The sequence below is a fragment of the Lactuca serriola genome, chromosome 1 (assembly GCF_051521515.1).
Source record: "Lactuca serriola cultivar US96UC23 chromosome 1, Lser_US96UC23_V15, whole genome shotgun sequence".
NCBI classification, from domain to species: domain Eukaryota; kingdom Viridiplantae; phylum Streptophyta; class Magnoliopsida; order Asterales; family Asteraceae; genus Lactuca; species Lactuca serriola.
Window position 1 is genome coordinate 13,927,351 of NC_136408.1, and position 12,899 is coordinate 13,940,249.

The 12,899-nt window shown below is 38.4% G+C and overlaps 1 non-coding gene across 1 annotated transcript; it reads left to right on the forward strand.

Moving 5' to 3' along the window:
• Positions 1–1,178: 1,178 nt before the first annotated feature.
• LOC145080663 (small nucleolar RNA R71) lies at positions 1,179–1,285 on the forward strand. Its single transcript, XR_013695256.1, has one exon. It is a non-coding gene; the product is annotated as a small nucleolar RNA R71 (small nucleolar RNA).
• The last annotated feature ends 11,614 nt before the right edge of the window (positions 1,286–12,899 follow it).

Consider the following 12,899-nt stretch of genomic DNA (forward strand, 5'->3'; position numbering starts at 1 on the left):
CCATCTTCTTCAGTGTCTCTCCCAACACAGCTTTTGAGCTTTGTTCACTTAGAACCACCTTGGAATGCTTCTTTAATTGCTTACGAGTGTCTATCAAATCTTGTAGTAATTTCTGATTCTCGGGAATTTTGGATAAGGACTCGACAAAGGGAGTATTAATCGGGATCCCCTTCACATGCTTGACAAACTCTCTATGCTCTCTTTCCGGTGGACAAAGGGTAGCTTGGGAAGGAAAAGGCAAAGGCGGCTGATAAACCGAACCAATTACAGAATTTTTCCGTTCATGACGGGCCCACGTCATGAACTTATATGGTTCACGTCGTGAATTCTGGAATTCAACAGCTTCATGATTTTCGAGCTTGGTCTTCTTCAGCTTTAGATCGGGCTGCTGTGGTTCTTCTTCCAATACCTCCAGGAACTTAGAGATGGCTTCTTCTTTAGTGTCTATGGCCATTACATGAGATTGGGTCTTCGTTTCGGTATTTTTCGGGGATAACTTCTCATGAACTAGAGTGGCTAGTTGACCAACTTGTACTTCAAGGTTATGGATGGAGGCTTGCTGATTCTTTATTAAAGTTTGGTGTTCCATAATAGCAGAATCAGTGGCATCGTGTCTCTTTTCCGAAGCTTCCATAAACTTCATCAACATAGTCTCTAGATCGGGTTTCTTCTCGGTTGGTGGCTGCTCCTTTTGATAGAAGCCTCGACCTGTCTGCCTATACTTTTCTTCTTTTTGCTTCTTATACTCTTCATATGGCAGCCACTCCTTCTTCGGTTTCCTCCAGTCCTCATCAAACTTATCCCCACTCGAGTAGCACACTTGAGCTTTTCTATTCCCAAACTCATCTAAATTGCAGTCCTTGGTCAAGTGTGGACCACTACATATCTCGCAACCCACTCTTATGGCATGTATTGACTGGTCCATTTGTGTTGTCCTTCGATCCAAATTATTCAGCATAGCCATCACAGCTGCTATTTCTTTAGTTTGGGCCCCTCCACCGCCTTTGATTCCATTTTGCCTAGGGTTGTGGTATTCACGAGAGTGCTTCGCGAATTCTTCAATCAGCTCCTTGACCTCCCTTGGATTTTTCTTTGTTAAAGGTCCTTGAGAGTCAAGGAGTTGTCTCGTCATAACGTTGACCCCATCATAGAATATTGACATCTCTTGTTGCACATTTAGATCGTGCTGAGGGCAATTTCTGAGCAAGCCCTTGTACCGCTCCCATGCTTCGTATAATGACTCCCCCGACTGTTGCTCAAAGTTGGCTATTGCCTTCTTGAGTTTGGCTATCTTGGATGGCGGGCAAAACTGGTCCAGGAATTGCTCACGCATTTGAGCCCAAGTGGTAATTGTACCCGGTGGAAGTGACATTAACCACTCCTTAGCAGCTCCTTTGAAAGTGATGGGAAGCATCCTAAGCAAGATGGTGTTTCTGTTGAAATTTGGGACATTGAAGTAATCCGCAATGTCGTTGACTTCATCTAGATGCTTAAAAGCATCCTCATGATCTTTCCCAAAAAATAGGATATCCTTCAGTGCAGTCAAGATGTGCCCCTTCAACTCAAATGTGGCAGTGGCAGGTATTGCGGGTTGGACTAAATCGGGACCCACATCTTCTCGGATCCGCTTCTTGTAAGCTCCCATGGACATCTCTTCAATTGCTGCCATCTCGTTCCTTGGCTCGTTCTCGGGTTCGCTCGTATGTTCTTCAAATTCCAGCTCGGTATCGTATTCGGATTCGGTTTGGACGGGTATTTGATCCAAGTGCTCAAAATTGCTCTTGTGCCTCGTGGATAGACTTGACTCTCCTGTCTTCTTTCCCGACTTCCTTGAAAAATCTGACTTTAATTCTTGTAAGGGCGTCTTTTTCTTTTAAATTGCAAACTCGGGATCTTCAAGTGGTGGCACCAAGGGTGTGTTTGAGCCTCTGGTCATGAACTCTTGTAACTCGCTAAACTAAAAACATAAAACTGAACTAAAATAAGAAAATACTAAAAATTGAAATTCGCAGCTTTCACGTCATGAGTTTATAAAACTCACGTCGTGAATTCTGTGACAGAAACAGAAAATAAAACTTTTGTTATATGCTAACCAACTAAGCTAATAAACAAAAATAACAAATAAATAACTAATTAACTTTTTGCAGATTTTATTCCACAAAAAAGGGTCAATTAATCTAATGCAACTAAATAAACTAATAAACTAAGCCGTTCCCCGGCAACGGCGCCAAAAACTTGATGTGCACAAAAGTACCCACTAATTTTAATATTTATAACCTAACAAACTTAAACTAACTATGCACTTATAGGCAGTGTACCTAGTCGGATTACAGTATAGCTTGGGTAAGTTGGGTGTCGATCACAGGGAACGGTGTTACTTAATTAATCTACTTACTATTAAATTAACCTAATTATTAACAAGTTTAAAATGGGTATTACCTGATTTTACAAGACCAGACAAACTTAACTCAAATTCAATAAGTAAAAACACACTCTTGTCTAATTTGAATCCACTTCTTCCTTATGGCTAGCTAATTATTATGGATTATCTAGTTGGTTTTAATTATATTAGTAATTTAGTTCTAAATTTACCAATAATTAACTAATTCATGTCAAACTATGTATGTTCACACACAATTAAACACAGAACTAATTATGAATATAAATATGCTATGTAAGATTTATTATATAAACGCAATTATAGTCACAATACACGTTCTCTAGCACATCTAAGTTTATCTACTCTAATTACTAACTAAGATTGGTCAATCCTAGCTCTAACAATTCAATGTTCACTAAATCATTAGGTAAACAATTTCATGCAGTTAATGGTCACTAAGCTACACAGAACATGCAATCAAGCAATTAGAGAAACAAACACAAGCATGCTAGATAAAACAAATCAAACACAAGCAATTTTACCAACTAAATAAATCCATAAAATTGAGCTATTCATAAGTTGAAAGCTTCATCTAGCTAAACAAGAGCAGCTAGATTCAGCTGCTCATCATAGCAACTAACATACTAACACAAATCAAAGTGTAATAAAACATGTTCCTAATTAACGATCAAATAATCTAAATATGGACCTTCACTCTTTTGGTGTTGAAAGCCTCTTCCCAGAACTTTTCTCTGCTCAAAATCGTCTTCTGGAACTCCTCTCTCTTGCCAAAGTTCCCTCTATTCATAATGGTCAAGGGTTTATATAGTTGCTGATTTTCACAAACTCACATCGTGAATAATAATATATTCACGTCGTGAGTTTTAGATAACCGTGTCTGTCAAGGATTCCTTCACCTGCATACATATCTTCTAGAACCAACTCTCACGTCGTGAATCTTCAAGTTCTCACGACGTGAGAATGCTTTTTCCAGATTTTTCTTCTCTTTTAATCTTTTAATTCCCAAAGTTTCTTTCTTTAACGCTTTTAGTCCCTTTTCTTCAAAATGTCTTCTTTTTGGCTGCAAATAACATTTAAGTTCATAAGTACCATTATTCTAAACAAATTACCAACTTATTAATAAAAATGTACTTAAATATTGCCTAAAAATAGGTATAAATATGTCAATATCAGTCATATCTTCATCCTAGCTAATAATCATAACTTCTATATTCCTTCGAATGAGTATCTATCTCTTAGACTTATTGACTGCAAGCAATACTCGATCGTGCACCCACTCTCTATCTCATGTTAGTATTCCAATCATGACCTTCGAATCAAAATCTCGATTCCTTATTGGATAATCCTTCATCTTAACAAACTTAATATAAGTTCTTTGATTACGAACATGGACTATTGGGTCATGTTCTAATGACCTCTCATTGTATGATGTGATGCTTAGACTCAGGTCTTTTAGAGTCAAATTCCAGAACAAACTATACCTTCCTTCATGTTCTAATGTGATATAATCACATTCTATCATATAGTACTTCTAGCTACAATCTTCTTACTTTAACAACAATCGCGGTACTTCTACTAATCGCTTCGTTTATCCTTTATTTCAATCTTCTGTCTTAAGTCAAATGCTACATCGATCTGTTTGAACCATGTAACATACTCATCTTATTCAGACCGGACATGATATGATCACTAGGGTCGGAATAATAATCGTCTTCTTAGTCATTACCGAAAAGATGGTAACGACATACATGAACAAAACATAATCAATTACTAGCGCCTTGGTAACCGTGTGACTTTCCCTGATCCAAGTGTGAGTCATGTGCTTCCAGTAGTACATGCCTCTACTACCTTTTACACCTACTCATACTCGTCCCAAGTATTGTCTCGCAGTTCTCCAAGTCATTATCACAAAAACGATTTTAACACATATAAATGTGTCCAAACAATGATATAATTTTCCCTAGACTCTACTAGGACTTCTTCCATGCATATCTTCAATCATCAATTCTGCTTCAACTCGGTTAGTGATGGAAATGTCAGACGTTGGGATAACTTCATGGATTATACCAAAAATCTTTCTTTCTGCTAATCGAAAGTGTACTTCTCCCGTACTAGACGTGTTATTTCATAGATGCATTATAAAGGCAAGCTATCACTCTTATAATATCTTCCGATAGGTACCACTCAGTATCGTAAGCCTTCTCATTTCCTCCATTTACTCAATTCATTACGAGTCTTCACCATGATGTTTTGCACACCAAAGCAGTCGTTTGGTGTGTCGAGACGAGAATATAGATAGAGGAAGGTTTAGACGCGTATTCCTCTTTATTACTTTGAAAAATTACATGCCATTTCTAATATCATAATTAAACATTTAGAAATCTGAACACACAAAGTTTCCAGATCCGGTCGGTAACAGACCATAGATCCGATCAAACGATAGCATCATAAAGCATCACAAATCATTTAGCACATAAAAGAAATTCAGACATCTTCCCTAAATGAGCTAGTGCCCGTGTCTAGTTAGGTGTACTTCCTAAAATATATTAGAGACACTCTTCACGATCATCGCTTACAATCTAAGTTTAAGTCTAGCAATAAATATTTATTCCTAGTTCGCTTAAACTAATGCTCTGATACCAACTGTGACATCCCCATTTTCACGGCCAAAAAAGACCAATTTTGTTTATGCTTTATAAAGATCAGTGTACCTCTTTTAATAAAAATGTTGCGGAATTTGTTCCTAGTAAAAGATGATAAATAGGTTATCAAATCATTTCCGAAGAAAAGTATTTTTATTCATTTTAAAACATTTGAGATGTCATCGTCAATACAGAAACATAAGCATAAACAAAACTTACATTCATTATACTAGTGATTTATATCTCCTTAATCTTTCAGTATAATGTGACTTCATATCAACACCTGTGATATAAATAAACTGAGTGGGTCAGGTTGGGAAACCTGGTGAGTACATAGGGTTTTTAACCCACAATAATATAATTATTATGTTAAACATCAAACAATCAACCCAATTACCCATCCCTATTATCTTCTTTACTCTTAAGGATCTACCCTAAGATTATGTTATTCCTCGTTCATTCATTCCTAAGGAGTATCCTAAGGAATCGACACTAAGTCTGCATAGTCTCTAGGGTTTATCTCATTTATTGACAATATCGTTTTCGAGAGTCCACTCGTAATACCTGTCAATAGATTTTTAGAGAACACCGGGTGAACACATCGTTTACAACACCTACAGGTTGTGAGCCTGCTAGTGTTCCACTAGATTGTCTTGAATAGTTTGTGGCTGTCATCCATACTCTGCTAGGTGATGGGGCCATTGCTTGGGTCATCGTTCGGCTCATTGTTTTGGCTCATCTCTTTTGCTCATCGTTTTGGCCCATCACTTTGGCTCATCGCTTAGTTCATCGTTTCGCACCATATTTTATCACTCATATATCATCGCTCATCGTTCATCTCATCTTTCATCGATCATCATTTATCTCATCTTTCATCACTCATCATTTATCTCACCTTTAATCTTCCCATGTTTTACCCAACACATTTTGTAGATATAAAATACATATGCAGTTTAGATCATTTAAAACATGTATAAAACGTTTCATCCAGCATAGATAGCAAGTATTTAGACAGTATACACACATTGCACGTAATTTATATAAAATACTTCATATCTATGTGTAAGATGAAAGTAACTATGCACTCACTTGTTAAAGTGATGATTCCAAACTCGAGCAGCGCTTCGCTTTTTACGATTGTATTTTCCTTTGACGAAACCTAACTTTATTATCGCTAAGTTTTAGTCTAATATTTATTGCGACTAATTATTAGTCTAGATTCATCATTAAGTCAAAGTCTACTTTCATGATCTATCAATTAAGGAACAAACAAGTAGGATCATATCAGAGGTAGAGTCCGTTTGGTATACGAAGTATACTGTTTGGAAATCCCACTTTAAACACCTCACTAAATCATAGCCTAGACATCATTCCTGTAAGTAGATCAATCAGTATAATGACTTTGAATCACGGATAAATCTTATTTCTAGGTTCATAATAACGATATTATATTTAAATATAAGCTATATTTAAAGTATGGTAGACTTATTTCACTTACAACATGTTTTATTAAAAACCGGGCTACGCTGGAGCAGAGCTTCTGAGCCGAAAAGCTCTTTTTCTCAGAGCCTTCGTGCGCTCAGAGGCTTTCTTCTAGCACTAGGGAAGTTTCCTACGCTTTAGGGGGGTTTAGGGAGTCTAGAGAGAAATTAGAGAGAGAAAGAAAGGCTTATCGTGTGAAGAAAATATGAAGAGTTCATCTCTTATTTATAAGAGTTTTATCATAGAGTAGGCCCTAAGTTTCGTCTGGATCTTCCGCGTAGGAGCTCCGTTTTCTACATTCTTTATATCCACGCGTTGGTATTTATGAGTACTACAACTTTGATTTAGATCTTGTGTAACATCCAGATTCCCAGGTATTTTATTTTAACCTTTTATTTTGAGTTAAAGAGAGGGACTCGACGAGTTGACACCTAGACTCGTCGAGTAGGATCGCGATTCGCTGACTGGATTAATGAATGGCCTCGACGAGTCGGCTAGGTGACTTGATGAGTCTGTGCTGGCGGCAAAAACCCTAAATCTTTGGGCCTGTGCCCTATTTAAAGGCCTTTATGCCTTCATTTGCGGCCACTACACCCCTGAGAAACCCTAGAGAGAGCAGAGAGAAAGCTTGTAGAGCAAGAGGAGGGCTAATTCTTTGGTGTGTTTTATCAAAGGGAAGGAAGGATTTCGAGTTAGGCTGACTTGTGGGACTCAAATCTTCTATCATTTTGTTCAGAGCTGCTGTGGGAGGTAAGGATGCATGTCTATCTTCATTTGAATAATAGATTTCATGAATCTAGGGTTTCTTCTCTTCACTTTTGGTAAGAGATCTAGTGTGTGATGTCCCCTTGTTACAATATTATTAGATATGTACCTTGAGAGGTCCAGAGAGTCCCTATTCTTCAGCTTTATGCAATCCTTTATGAGTTTTGGAGCCTAGGTTATCATATTAAGGGTTATTTTGGCATATAGAGATGATAGTGTGATGCATGGGCCTAAAGTTCGAACCATTACATGAATTTTGAGTGCTAGAAGGTTAGATCTACTAGTTGGAGAAACAGATCTGACCTTAGAAGGTAGTTTGAGTGTTGCCATGGAAGGAACTCGACGAGTCCATAAGGGGACTCGACGAGTCGAGTCGGGTTTCCCCGCAATTCATGACTAGTGGTAACCCGTCGAGTGGAAGGCTCGCTCGATGAGTCGAGTGAGGTTTAGATAGACCCAGAGAAAACACTTGGACTCGCCGAGTCACCTATGTGCACTCAATGAGTCTGGTCAAAGTTGACCGTTGACTTTCATTGACTTTTAGGGTTTTGGTCAACATCTGGACTTTTGGGTCAGGGAGGGGTAAAATGGTCTTTTACCCATCTGTAGGATTATAGGAAGGGATTTAATCTAGCCTTTGAGAGCCATTACTTACTTGAGGATACTGTTTATGTGATTAGGTGGAGGCTAGATCAATGTATTCGTGTGCGAGATTATCCGAGATATCCGAGGTGAGTCTTCTCACAATACATTACCTAGAGTGGTATTTATGTGTAGACCAGAGGGTCTTGTATGCTATGTGTATGTATGAGATTATGTGCATTTTGCTATATGTATGCTATGTGTTGTATAGACCGGGCCGGAGGGCCCAACGATATAGACCGGACCGAAGGGTCCAACGATACAAACTGGACCGAAGGGTCCGACGATCTATGACCGGACCAAAGGGTCCAACGAGCTACGGGACTGGAGGGTCCCGCTGAGACACATCGACCGGAGGGTCGTACTGTAACCTCAAGTGGCGTATGTGTTGTATGTGGTATTTTGGGGAACTCACTAAGCATTTATGTTTACAGTTGTGGTGTTATGTGCTTCAGGTACTAGCGAGGATCGCGGGAAGGCACCGGCATGATCCGTACACACTCATAGAGTTTACGTTTTGAGATTCTGGGATGTGATTTTGTTATGATAACAGTGGATACATTATTTTTTGATATTATCTTGTGAATAAAAGGGTGTTTTAAAAATGAAAAATTGTTTTGGAAATTTACGTTGTTACATCTCGTCGGCTAATTGTCATTCTATCTCCGATTTGCAAAACTGTATCGAATTTTTCGCGCTCGAAGAGTAAGGACTAAGTTTCGTCCATATCTTTCACATACGAGCTCCGTTTTCGACTGTCTTTTTATCGTTGAACTCCTATTAACGATATCTTCATTTCTCGTTTAGACTTTTTTGGTTAAAAATCGATAGATCTAAAATTCGAATTTCGGGTTGTGTATTGCTATGCTAAATCTTAGATAAATCATAACCGCCTCATACGAGTCAGATTTGGACGTTCTTTTTATGCACACTCTAGGTTTAACATATACTACGACTTTTATTTAGATCACTAAGCCTAGAAAGTATTTTATCGTAAATTCACTTTTTACGATTCCTGGTGTCGTGCCCGTTTTGCCGTAAAACTTCGACGGGTCGTAACTTCTTCTTCATAACTCGGATTTTGGCGTTCTTTATATGTACGGAACCCCTGTGACATACACTATAACATGGTTAAGATTACTCCTTCTAAACAATCTTCCATCAAAAGTCATTTTTGCGCTCATTATCTCTAAATTGAGTAGCCCGAATCTGCGGGCGTTACACAATACCTTGACCCAAACGGTCTCAACCAGGACCTGCCTAATCATCCATAATCACATCGGCCTCAACCACAGGTCCTACTCATCTAAAGCTATACCGTCCCGAATCCGCCCTGGATCCCAATGGTCCTCAACCCAAAACAGAGAATACTCCTCAACAATCCTGACCGATGTGCCCAAGGCATGAACTGATTCCCCATCATCCTCGACCATCTCTAATAATAGTTTACCTTGAACTGGTGAATGCTATGATTCCATTGCAATCGTATAACACCTCCAACCAACCCCGCTTACCAAACATGGCCTTACCATACTCAAACCACCACAATACCACACATCCTGAGTTAAATCCTGCAACTAATCTGGAGTTCGAGTCATGCATTTGAATCCCACGGCCTAATATGAATAACCATGGAGATGCCGACTTGTGCTTAGGAGTTCTTGAACCCCTACCAACACAACCTCAATCTGAACAACCACTTGACTCTCCCCACCTGAACTCAACGAAGGTCTCTGTTGGGTCAAAAAATATGGTTTATACTTCGCTTTTCTAGGAAAATATATTTTTTATAATATAATATGTAATATTGTGGCTGTGTACGGCTGCACATGTGTGTGCGGCCGCACACCCTGTGTACGGTCGCACACGCGTGTGCAGCCGCACACCCTGTGTACGGCCGCACACGCGTGTGCAGCTGTACACCCGTGTGCTGCTGGTGGCCCATGTCTCATATATATATATATATATATATATATATATATATATATATATATATATATATATATATATATATATATATATAGGGTGAGGAGTGCATGTAAGTGTAAGGCTAGAGAAGAGAGAGAAAGTTAGAAAGAAGAAGTGTGTGTGAGAGAGAATCTATTGTAAGGAGCATCAATCATATCATCAATACATTAGATTCAAGTTATTCTTATTCTCATTCTCTTCTATTTGATCTGACATCATCCAATTGATTGGGATTCCGCACCATCAATTGGATATGATTGATACACAAGCAATTTTGGGGACTTACAACTGGTATCAGAGCAAGGTTGTATCAATCAATTTTGTCAAATCTGGAGCTTATTTGATCTTATTTTGAAATGATAACAGCGATTTTGGATAGATCTCTGAAAATTAGGGGGGGTTTCTTCTTTGCATTTTTCATAAAAACGAGTTTTTGATCGAGTTTTGGAGCAAAAAAGGGTGAAAACGTCGTTTTTTTCGCGAATCTGTTGAAGGTGTGCGGCTCGGGTGTGCGGCCAGGGAGTGTGTGGCTCGGTATGTGTGGCCTCAGTGTGTGGCCCCAGTGTTCGGCCTTGGAGTGTGCGGCTCGGTCTCGATGTGCGGTCCTCGTCCTCGTCCTCGCATCGCAACTTCGCTTCGCACCTCATCCTCGCTTCGCAAGCAGCAACCTCGCACAACAGCTTCCATTAAAAAAATTAGAGGCGGTTTGGGGGTGCCAGGGATCGAACCTACGACCTTTGGTTCATCAGTCAGCAAGCCTTATCAACTTAACTAGCCCACCCTTTTTGTCATCCCTTCGAAACATAAATCATAAGCTGTGCTTCTCGGTGTATAATTTTGCAAATTGACAATTTCAACCCAAAAATCAATTTCTTTTATTTTTAAATTCCAATTTTCAACCCTAAATTTTAGTTTTTAATTTTTGATTTTATTTTTATCTTTTAACCTTAAAATTTTGACTTTGACTTTTAAAATTTGACCTTTGACTTTAAACTTTGACTTTCTCGTTTGACTTTTAATTTTTCAAATTTAGCTTTTCGGTTTGACTTTTCAATTTTGACTTTTGAGTTTGACTTTTTAAAGTTGACTTTTAAGGTTGACTTTCTAGGTTTTTAAGTCAAAGGGCAATTATAAATAAATAAATAAATAAATAAATAAATAAATAAATAAAAATAAAAAAAGAAAATGAGTTCCACATCAATTCCGGTAAATGAAGTTTCATGTACTCCATCTTGTGTCAAAACTCTTAAATTTTTACAAGAATCAATAGATCTAATCAAGAGAGAGAATGAGGACTGAAAATACGAAGGATATCAACTCAGGAAAGAACAAAAACCGTTAAAAGCTCAATTAGAAACCAAAATCAAGGATTTCCGAAAACTCCAAGAAGATTACAGCAACAAGTGTGAAAATTATGATTACATTAAGAAAAAATTTGCTGCTGTAACTGAGGAACTTGACGCTTTGAAAATTAAGTGTGGAAAAACAGATATTAATTTCAAAAATTACACTGCGTCAAGTAAGACAGTCGAGTCCTTATTTGAAAACCAATTAAAATTCAAAGATAATCAAAAGAAGGGTCTAGGGTATGATAGTGTTCCTCCCCCTTTCAATCATAACTATATATCCATACCTTTGACTCAGGAAGAAATTGACCGAGAACCATTTATGGTATATGGTAAACCAGTTGTTGAACAGGCAACTGAGGATGTTGAGATGAACGATATTAATGATTCTACTTCTTATGTAGGTAAAGTAGTTGATGATGAGAACAAGGAGAAAACTATTGAACAATCCAATGACTCCTTAAACTCTAAATCTGTTACTTCGAACTCAGTTGCTTCTGATCAACCTGATGTTGAGAAATACAGGCCTCTAAAACAAGCGAAACTGACAGCTTGCTGTAAGTGTGCATGTGGGAACAACCAGAAACAAGGCAAGGATACGCCACCAGGGGCAGGAAGAAACAACTTCACAGTGAAGAAAAAGACATGTTTTCACTGTGGAACACCTGGACACATTGCCAGAAATTGTCCAAATCGCTCATACGTTCCCAACTACGCACATGGCTGGCAGAAAACACCAAGAGGGAGTTACCCAAAAGAAACCCCTCAAGTTCACGTTCAGAAAATGGTGACTAGAACGCGCAAAAGGCCAAGAATCAAACCCACAAGGCCAAGAATCTAAATCCCAAGATCAAGAAGGGAATGTCGGCCAAGAAGCCAAATCCAAGAGATGCTTCCTTGAAGCCAAAATCAACGTCATCTCAACGGCGGACATCAAGTTCAAAATCAAGTGCTGAGCCACCTATCAGATCGAAAAAGAAATAGGTTAAACCCAACTACAAATGGGTTCCAAAGGCTCACTCTCACAAATCTTCTAACGATTCTAATATTTCTACATCTTATGTTTGTGATAAACAGGATATGTCATGGGAGAGAGTATCATGCAAGGATGACAAAGGTCAACCCAGTTTCAAAATGGACTGGGTTCCAAAGATCAACTGATCCCGCTCGGTGTCGGAACAGCTATGGAGGCATATCATCAGACTTCAGTTTGTTGATAATGGATGTTCCAGGCACATGATAGGAGGCATCTCTCAACTGTACAACATTCAGACATTTGTTTGAGAGTATGTGTCCTTTGCGGGAAGGGAAGAAAGCAAGTGATCACTCACGGGGTTTGTGCTTAATGACATGAAGAATTTTCGGATCTGTTCTGAGATTATGCGTGCTGTTCTCAGACCTTCTGGATGCAAATTCAATCGGTGACTTACGGTTTGAGTTTTCTTCTCTGTACTCCTGAGTTTTTCTTAAGTTGATTAGCTTTAAAGACAAATTTTTGTTTTAGGATAGTTTAAATTTGCGCATTTACTTTCGTTTCTCTCCTATGCACAAATTTAGGGGGAGAAATAAAAACAAAACAAAAATTAGAAAATTTTAAAAAAATCAAAAAAAAATAATAATATCTTGGTTATGGAATGTGCTTGAGGGAGATGT